The sequence below is a fragment of the Littorina saxatilis genome, linkage group LG1 (genome assembly GCF_037325665.1).
Source record: "Littorina saxatilis isolate snail1 linkage group LG1, US_GU_Lsax_2.0, whole genome shotgun sequence".
Classification (NCBI taxonomy): domain Eukaryota; kingdom Metazoa; phylum Mollusca; class Gastropoda; order Littorinimorpha; family Littorinidae; genus Littorina; species Littorina saxatilis.
This window is the reverse complement of record NC_090245.1, coordinates 93,783,339-93,793,975: the sequence shown is the minus strand read 5'-3', so window position 1 is coordinate 93,793,975 and position 10,637 is coordinate 93,783,339. Positions and strand designations below refer to the sequence as shown.

General features: G+C 41.4%; 1 long non-coding RNA gene across 1 annotated transcript; it reads right to left on the bottom strand.

Annotated features, from left to right (window-relative positions):
- Positions 1-5,762: 5,762 nt before the first annotated feature.
- LOC138945952 (uncharacterized) lies at positions 5,763-10,493 on the bottom strand. The gene is made up of 2 exons (XR_011449141.1): positions 6,511-10,493; positions 5,763-6,269 (listed from the first exon to the last, which is right to left on the bottom strand). It is a non-coding gene; the product is annotated as an uncharacterized lncRNA (long non-coding RNA).
- Positions 10,494-10,637: the final 144 nt, after the last annotated feature.

Sequence of the window (10,637 nt, the reverse complement as noted above, 5' to 3'; positions counted from 1 at the left end):
CAGTGGGGGTCAGGGGGCGAAGCCCCCTGAAGCTGATGGGTAGGTCATATTCTGAGATAAGAAAATGGTCGCTCCCTGCATGAAACGGCATAAAATAAACAATAATAAAACAATGTTTTAAATAAGTGAGGTACATGTTTAGGCTGGGGGGGGGGGGGGGGGGGGGGGGGTTGCGCAACCCCCATAACCCCCCCCCCCCCCCCCGGTAGTCCGGCCCTGACGCTTCCGTCTGTAAAATATAGTCACATAAAACATCAAGTAATTCAATGGCTTTCTCAAATCAATAAAATCACAATTACGCCTTCCCTTGCTTTCAAATTAAAAGCGCGCCTTGTCGAGTCATATCCACCACAAACCCATACTTAAAACCACCCAACACATTCCTACATCCATCTATCCCCCCACCCCCCTACGACCTTCCTCGACAAAAAAATGAGAAAAGAATAACTATAAGTATTTTTGAAACAAGCTTTTTGAAATATCTATAATTAAGATCGATAATCCCGCAATAAACTCAGAAGCCAAAGGCACCTCAACAAAACAAGTTTTAACAAGAAGAGCAAACGCTCGATCGAGTCACTTTCGCAGTTCTGAATATTATATGAGGCATCAGATGGACAGGAAGAAATTGCTATTCACAACACAATACAGATGTAAATAATTTGATGTAAAGAATAATCCTATAAAGTTTGAATCAAATCCGATGAATAGTTTCAGAGATATGATATTTCAATTTTTTTCCTTCAAGACATACCGGTGACCTTGAAAAAGGTCAAAGGTCACCAAAGCAGACGTCAAAGTGTAGAGGTCACTGGGAGTCACGTTCACATAAAATTTGAGCCCGGTCACTTTTATAGTTTCCGAGAAAAGCCCAACGTTAAGTTGTGTGTTGCCGAACAGAAAAGGCTAGTTATCTCCCTTGTTTTTCTGATAACGTTCGTAAAAGGCTACAGATGTAAATACTTTGATGTAAAGAATAATCCTACAAAGTTTCAATCACATCCGATGAACTTTGTCAAAGATATAAAATGTCTAATTTTTCCTTTGACGCTGACCTGTGACCTTGAAAAAGGTCAAAGGTCAACGAAACCATCGTTAAAGTGTAGAGGTCATTGGAGGTCACGACTAAACAAAATATGAGCCGGATCGCTTTGATAGTTTCCGAGAAAAGTCCAACGTTAAGGTGGTGTCTACGGACGGCCGGCCGGACGGCCGGCCGGCCGGACGGCCGGCCGGCCGGACGGCCGGCCGGACAGACTAACACTGACCGATTACATAGAGTCACTTTTTCTCAAGTGACTCAAAAAGCAATACAGCATGACTTCCCTTCTTTGTCTCTGTTAATCTAGGGAGAAAATATCCAGCGATATTTCTCCGTAGGCCTAAAGTTCGGCCATGACCTAGGCAAAATAACTTGCGCAGCCGCAGAAACAAGAAAATGGAAATCTTTTATCAAATGATTGGGAGCCACGCAAATTTGACCTCTTGATTCCGACCATGAACCCGCTGTTGATAATCTGGAAGGTCGTTCCAGAAATGCAGATCTATCTCTGGCCGATTCATAGATTCAACCTACAAACTGCGACCTCATCTGTGATCAGATGGCCAAGCAATGCGTGAAATCTTTTATTCTAAAGCCTTATGGCTCGTTTCGACAAGCATTAAACGGATGAAATTAACCACATGCAGTTTATTCTTCAGAAAAATGCACACAAAAAATGGGTTGGGTTCGGTGATTTGTACATAAACGTCTTCCTCACGATAGATTCGCTGATTTGTCTTATGAAGCCGTCATCAACACGAACACAATGATTGCAGAAGCAAACTCTGTACCTACACGACCGAGACACAAGACTGATTATTTCACAGCTGCAATGTGAATAGAGAACAAAGACGTTTTGGGTAAGCTTACCGGCTCACGTCAGGTCTTCACTGACAAGCTAGGAACAGACGGAAAATTCCGAACAAAAGTAAATGACGTCAAAGTCTCTTTCGTTTTGCGTGTAACGACAATTTGTTCGCTTCCGGTGTCATTTTAGACTGAAAAGCAACTCAAAAAAAAGGAGCTAAGCCTGTGTCTTGAAACAGCTGAAACACTCTTTTGGATTGCCGATTCAATGTTAACCAAAAGGTTAAAGAAAAAAAACCAATTCGATATTCGATTATTTCTGCTGCGTTCTGCAAATGCTGGATTTAAATGTGGAGAATTGTCCGTTACACAGAAACAAGGCATTATTACATGCATTCCGAAACAAGACAAGCCAAAACAATCTATTAAGAACTGGCGGCCAATATCCCTGCTTAACATATCCTATACAATTTGTTCATCCTGTATTGCGAATAGATTGAAAATAATGCTACCCAAGATTATTAGTGAACACCAAACAGGTTTTATGAAAGGAAGATTTATCGGAGACAATATACGTTTGCTGTATGATGTGTTGGTGTTTACTGAAAGAGAAAATATACCAGGTTTGCTGCTTGCAATTGACTTTGAAAAGGCGTTCGACAGTGTGTCCTGGCCCTTTTTACAAAAGGCATTGGATTTTTTCAATTTTGGAAACGATGTAAAACAGTGGATACGAGTTTTTTACCAAGATATACAGACATGTGTTACAGTAAATGGCCAATATTCTGGTTGGTTTAATATAAGAAGAGGCGTCCGACAAGGCGATAGCCTCTCACCATATTTGTATTTAATATGTTCCGAGATACTATCATTAATGTTACGTAATAATTCTGTGATAAAAGGATTGAAATTGAATAACGAGGAAGTGTTATTGTCTCAATTTGCGGACGATACAACTCTTTATTTGGATGGCAGTAAGGAATCGTTTGTTGAATGTGTTAAAACTTTACAGAAATTTTCTAAATTTTCCGGATTAAAGATAAACAATGAAAAAACTCAAATTGTCTGGATTGGAAGAAAGCGAAATTCACAAGAAAGATATATGAGGGATATGAACTTCTGTTGGGACCCTGGGATCTTTAAAGTATTGGGAGTCAAATTTTCAACTAACACCGGCAACATTCTGGAAATTAATTATGAAGGAAAATTAAAAGAGATTAAAAGAATTTTAAACGATTGGAGCAGAAGACAGTTAACACCATTCGGTAGAATTACAATTTTGAAAACTTTGGTCCTTTCAAAATTGGTTTTTTTATTAACTGTATTGCCAGACCCACCCGAAGAGTTTTTACGAGAAGTGAATGCAGCCTTTTATTCCTTCCTGTGGAATGGTAAACCTGCAAAGATTCGGCGTAATGTCGTTTGCAGACCTTATTGCAGTGGTGGTCTGAATATGATTGACATTTACACTTTTGTGGCATCAGTAAAGATAAATTGGATTCGCAGACTAAAGATGTTTGAATTTGATGTAAAAAAGCTTATTTTTGATATGATACCTGGAATGAAAGACATATTTAAAGTGGGTGCCGAGTATGTAAATGTGTTAATGAAACGATGTGGTAACAGTTTTTGGAAGGATGTTTTGAAACATTATAAGAAATGCTGTTCCTTAAGCGAGGTAATTAATGTGAATGATTTTGTTTCCGAATGTATACATTACAATTTGAACATTATACGAGACCACGGTACAATAGTAAATAAGGAATGGATTGAAAATGATGTAGTGTTTATCCATCAGTTGCTACATTTAAATGGAAATTTCTTTACCTTTGAAGAATTTAGGTTAAATTTTCCTTTGGTTCAAACTAATTTTTTATTCTATGAGGGAGTGATTAAGTCCCTACGAAAATATCAGAGAAAAGTAAAAATTGATTCGTTGAATGGTTTTCAGATTAGGGATTATAAACCCTGGCAGATTATTTGTAGAGGCAAACAGGCAATTAAAGAAGTCCTTTTGAAATCAAAATTTGATGATAACCCTGCAGGCATGAACAGATGGAATATGTATTTTTACAACCTGAACTGGAAACAGATTTTTGATAAGTGTTTCAAAACAACTAAGGACACACAGTTAAGATGGTTCCAGACCAGATTGCTTCACCGCATTCTTGGTGTTGCTAGCCGGCTATTTGTTCAAAAGATTCTTGACAGTCCCCTTTGTGCCTTTTGTAAAATTGAAAATGAAACAATTTCACATATATTTTGGTACTGCCCGCTTAGTCGGAAATTTTGGACTGACTTGGAAGAACTGTTAAACAGAAGTGGTATTTACCGCGCAAATGTTCTTTTTACAGAAGAATTTATTTTGTTTGGGTGTATGAACAATGTTAAGGTAGATGTGGTTTTGGATTTTATCATTTTGTTTGCAAAGTTTTATATTTATAAGAGTAAGTTACAAGAGACAAGGCCACTGTTAGAAATATTTCTAAGAAATTTGAAATACAGATTTGAAATAGAAAAATATTCCAGTTTCAAATCTGGTAACATTACCAAATTTGTAGAATTATGGTCCCCATATGAAGAGTTGGTTAGGTAGTACGCTAGGTTGTGCAGAGATGTGATGATATATATATATATGTGTTTTGGCTTTGATTTTTGTTTGTTTCTTTTCTTTTTTTGTCTTTGTTTGACGGTATTATTAACTGACTGTATTATTATTAAGCAGGTAATACGTCCATAATGTCAAGTATTGTAATCTGCATGTTATGTTATGCTCTGGCCTTACTTGTAGGCGAACGGTATGTTATTTTTTTTCTTCTTTATGTGGTGTTTAACGTCGTTTTCAACCACGAAGGTTATATCGCGACAGACGGTATGCTATATGTCCGTCTCTCGGTTATGTCCTAATGCTGTGTGTTGTGTATACTTGCCAAACATATCTATTATAAATGTTGATGGATGAATGATGATAAATTGTAGACGGATGCATGTTATTGATTAAAAGCCCCACAATGATGTGCTTGGCAAAAAAAAAGAGAAAAAAAAGAAAGAAAAAAAACAAGGTTCAGTTGCGAACTGACAGCGGATTGAGCATTTATTCCTGTTGATCACCGTCCTCCGTCGCCTTGGTACTCGTCCGCTGCGCCTCAGTTGCAAGATGCCAAGCGTGAGAGACGTAGAGCAGAGAGACAATGGTTGAAATCAGGCCTGACTGTTCATAAGCAGATTTTTCAAGTTGCCAACAAAGCAGTCACTAGCATCGTTCACGCAGCCAAGACTGCATTTTACAATGTCAAAATACTCGCATGCTCTTCTTCAAAACAGTTGTACGACATCACTAACACTCTTCTTGGTAAATCTGACTCGTCTCCACTTCCCTCTGAGATTCCTTCTTCTCGTCTTCCTCAGGCTTTCTCCGACTTCTTTGCCAGCAAGATTTCCACACTCCGCCAGTCTCTTGACGCTCTGCCCCCCCACCCAGTCCCCCATCCCTGACCCCTCCTATTCTGGCCCTGCCTTCTCCTCATTTCAGCCTGTTACCGAAAGCACAGTCAGAAAAACTATCATGCACGCCGGCATCAAAACATGCGGACTTGACCCCCTTCCCGCCTCTATCCTCACTCACTGTCTAGATACTCTCCTCACGCATTTCACCTCCGTCATCAACGCCTCTCTCTCATCTGGGTCCTTTCCTGCCATTTTCAAATCCGCTATCCTCCGACCTCTTCTCAAGAAACCTTCTGTCACAAGTCAGTTTTCGTCAGCCTGTTTCTTTCTGCGTGCGCCTTCCAAAGGAAGTTTATGGAAGGAAAACACGCCGCCTTTTCGTATTAGCTAAAGAAACAGGTATTGCCTTGACTTTACTTTCCTTCACTCTTTCCCATGCTCTCGAAGTAGCGGAGAAAGGTCAACATTGGTTTACATAATTTAATACATGGATAGTGTTAATAAGATTCTTGCAATGCAGCACACATTAATCAGGTTAGTCTATATTTTTGCTAAATATCAGTATCGTACTAAATGTATCACACACTGTTCAAGCTAGGTCATGTTACTTGCATCACAGCACACTCTGATCAAATGTCTATTGCTGCTGGATTTCAATTCTGTCATGGTAATCTAACGTGACTCCGCTGCCGCAAACGTTCTTCAGAACTTTCCCTTGGAGGACATCAAAACAAAAGGAATACACATAATGTTTATGAAGTTTTGACTTAGCTCGATGTCATTGAAAAGGTACTCGAGATGACGTGCAGCACTTGACTGGTCTTGAAGACCGCGCTCCTGGTTTGGGTCATCACTCTTCTTCTCAAGACACCATCATCAAGTTAATAGCAGTAGTAGTCTGGTTACATCTCTCTCCACAATTTCGGCAACATGAGGAAGAGGAAGATGAATGAATCAATTGGACCGTGGGTTCCTGAAACAGATCAAAGGGCCATATGTGTTACCTACACAGCCTGTCTAAAAGACTTGGTTTGTTCATATTTTATTATCGTTCTCATTCTATTACTGTGTTTCGGAAAATGGGGATTTGGCAACAGCGCACATTCAAACGTACACAACTTGACAACAACACAATGTACATGACTGACACGATACACTCATCTCCGCCCAGATCCCGTGGAACGATTGTCGATGTAATAATCACAGTCACTTACCTTCAAAGAAGGGGAACGGCTTTTCTTCCAAGCGTTCTTCGTTCCGTGTACTTGCGGAAAACGACCCTCTCGTGAAACGATTTTAGTTTACGTCAGTACACTTGGATACGTCACATGAATACGTCACTTGGCTACGTCGTGTAATGCGCGAGTAGTCTCGGTTGCCTATTCTATTCTTGACAGGTTCGCGCTTCAGAATAATAATTCATGACAGCCCCTTTCTTGAGAATGAATTTCCCAAATTTAGTCACTATATGAAGCGCGACTTAAATAATCTGCTCCATGGTTGTCACAACCCGGTATTTCTTACCTCCTTTCTTCTTCACAAAAACGATTGGAGCATTGTACGGTGAGTTTGCCGGTTCAATGACCCCGAGCTTCAACATCTCGTCGATCTCGTCTTCGACCGTTTTCACCATCGCATGAGGTACGAGTCTCGGTCGAACAAACACAGGTTTCTTCTCTGTAAGTTCGATTCTGCACTTCTCCAAGTTGGTAGTAATCGGTACATCAGTCAGATTCTTGGAGAATGCACTACAGATCGCTTTCGCCTCTTTTGTTCTTTCTCTACTCAATTCTTTACAGAAGTTCACGCTTGTGACATCTTCTGTACGAGTAGTTTCCAGCAGAGGAATCATCTTCTGAGTGTCTATTCGGAAGATATCATCGTTCATCGTATCATCTTCCTCGATGACTACGGCGATGTGTTCTTCTGCTTCTTCTTTTTTTTCGTCAATTCTGTTTCTGAGGTCGACAACGTATTCTGCTGACGTCTTCTGTTCACCTTCGACCGATTCATCAGTCCATGCACGACGCAGAACCTGCATGGGACCTCTGATGGTCTTGCCATACCGCATTTCAAAGGGTGAGAACCCCAGACTGTCTTGAGGTGCTTTCTTGGTTCTGCCTTTTGGCGCTGTTCTTTGGCATGTGTCACACGAGAGACAGTAACGTTTTATGTCTCTGACCAAACCTGGCCACCAGAACTCACACCTGATTCTATCAGTGGTTTTCTTCTGCCCGAGATGACCTGTCATCGGGTGGTCGTGCCCAAAAGAAAGCACTTTGCTTCTCATTTCTTTGGGAACAACGACTTTACTAGATTCACTCCCGGTTTTGTCGAGGGTTGTCCTGTACAAGATTTCTTTCTTGTATACATATTTCACACCGTGGAATGATTCTCCTGAAACAGCCATTTGGCGTACTTTTGCCAGTGTTTCATCATCATTCTGAGCCTTCTTGAGATCTTGCGGGGAATACATCTTGTGTGTATTTCTGTCATCATGACTAGTTCCCGGCACAGGTTTCTCATTCCGTTTTTTTTTTCTCTTCTCTTGCTTCCGTGTACTGACCGCCGCGTTGGTCTCACCTTGATACCAACTCGGGTCACGTACTGGAAACAAAGGGGTCTTCCTCTTGTTCTGGCCTACACCATACCATTTACCTATGAGGACAGGATAAATGGGATCATCGAGTATGACCACTTCGGTTTTGGCATCAAAATACGGACAGTCAATGTGGGCCACAGCCGTGGGACACAATTTCCGTGTTTTCTTCTCTGCGAGCGTAGTTTCTTTTTTCTTTGCCAAGTACCTTTCTTCAGGTATAAGGTCGGCCCTGACCATAATACCTGAGCACCCGGAATCGCGTAATGCTTTTACGATTCGGCCGTCTAATTTGATGAACACTTCCTCTTTGAAATCCTTCTTTTTGCACGACTTGCACAGCTTGTCAAGATGTACGGGGATTTCTTGTCCATCAAATTCATTTCGAACATGAACTGCGTGAACGCTTTCTCCCTTATTGGGACAAAATCGCGACAGGTGCCCTTTGCCCTTGCAAAAAAAACAACAGCCTGTGGCTTTCAGTCTTTGTTTTTCATCATCGCTCACGTATTTATGTTCTTTCTGTGACGATTTCTCTTTCGCGTCACTTTCGACGACGTTCGAACCTTTCGTGTTCGAAAACGCGCTGCCGCTAGAATGGTTTTGGTGAGATTGCCGTGGCCTGATGTTCGAACGTGATTGTTCGTACTCCGTGGCAATTTCGCCCATTTCTTTCGCAGACTTCGGTTTCCGATCAAGTACGTGCAACATCACTTCGGCAGGGAAGGTGTTCTCTAATTGTTCTCTGAGAACTAGATCCTTCAGATCTGCCACATGTTCATCGCACTTGGCTAACTCGATCCATTTATCGAGGATGCGCTCAAGTTTGGTGACATGTTCTTTGTACGTGTCAGATGGGTTTCGCTTTAGCTGACGGAATTTCTTCCGATATTGATCTGCTGTCAGTTGAAATCCATCATACAACGCATTCTTCAAAGTGTTGTAGTTGCGCGCGTCTTCGAAACTGAGTTTTGCATAAATGGTTCTTGCCTTTCCTTTCAGGAAATACACCATTCTCGTAGCTTTGCGTTCGTCGTCGAGATGACAGTCGGTTGCATAATGTTCAAATTGTGCAAACCAACTCTCGATGTCGTCTTTGTCATCAAGAAAAGGGATTTTTGGGATAAAGTCGTCATCCCCACGACGCCTCGACGCGTTATTGTTGGCGTTGTCTCGGCGTGCTTCCGTTTGTATCCTCAACTGTTCTAGCTGAAACGCGCGATCGGCTTCTCGTTCACGTTCGAGAACTTCACGTTCACGTTCACGTTCGAGAACTTCACGTTCACGTTCACGTTCGAGAACTTCACGTTCACGTTCACGTTCCTCTCGTGCGCGTTCTTCAGCTACAAACTCCCGCAAGTCTTTGCCTTCGAGTCCTAACTCTCGTCCTATCGCCAAAAGTTCGCGAGTCCACTCCAATCCGGATTTTACAGGGTGGATCGGACCTGCACGTTCATTACTCGCAGCGGATACATAAGTCGTTACACGCGCGCCTAACGTCTGAGAATCATTATCGCTCGATTCTCCTTGGGTGTTGACATATGTGTCACCCCCTTCAACATCTGAAACTACGGCCTCGGCCGTATTCTGGTTCTGCGGGTCAGCGTTCATTCTTGCTATATGCGCCCTAGTACTCGGGTGTTTGGATGTTTGCATATCCTTTACGTTAACTCACACACAGATATTCACTGAATCAAACTGCAAATACGTGATGCTCGGTTGAAAAACCGATTTGACTAAACTGCTTTTCACACACTATTTACTAGAGAGAGAAAACTCCCCCACTATAGAATGAAGTGTTACTTTAGTGAAGCTCACTTTGCTACTTGAATTCATGAACGTTCAACGTTACCTCAGTAAACGCTACGTGTCCCAATGACACGATTTCTCTGAACCATTCTAATATCCTTTTATAACCACGGATACCTAACACTAGAATTTATGGTTCTTCTGGTATATGTCAAACAATATACCGTTCTATCGAGTGAACTTCATTTTAATATCTCATCGGCGCTCCATCAACGTGGACCTTTCGCCTATATTAATATCAACTCGATTCTATCGCACAGTAAGTCGAAATAAGATTCTTCAATTATCTACTGCTGTATAGACAATAATCTAAATTTCCTAACCCTTACTCTTGGCGTTGTGAAGTGTGACTGTCTGCAGAATCAACTTCACTTCCACGGTCCTTCTGGACGAAGATGAGTGCTATCCCTCGTATATAACCCAATTCGCCCACCAACCTCCCACGGCGACCAACAATATTATAAATTTTGTCGACTAAGGGACACAGGATGGCTTGACAGGGTGTTAGTCCACTGTCTTCTGTTATAGCTTTTTGTTTAGCACAGCCAAATAGGGGGAACTAAACTACTATAACATTAGTGCTTTACGTGAATTATTATAGTGACGTCAAAGCCTTGCGTCACTCTTCATTTGGATTATTCCCGTGTGCTGAAGCACACACGTCAGACTCTGTTATCGTTAAATGATGAACTAACTATAAACATGAATAAATACAAAAGTTGATTTATACGATGATGAACATGAACGGACGAACACACAAACGAAAAACGAATAGGGAATTTGTTTGAAGAAAATTTGTTTGGGGAAGCCAAATTGAAATTACGAGTTACAAAATCCCGGACGAAGCCCCCATATGTCACAAGTCAGTTTTCGTCAGCCTGTTTCTTTCTGCGTGCGCCTTCCAAAGGAAGTTTATGGAAGGAAAACACGCCG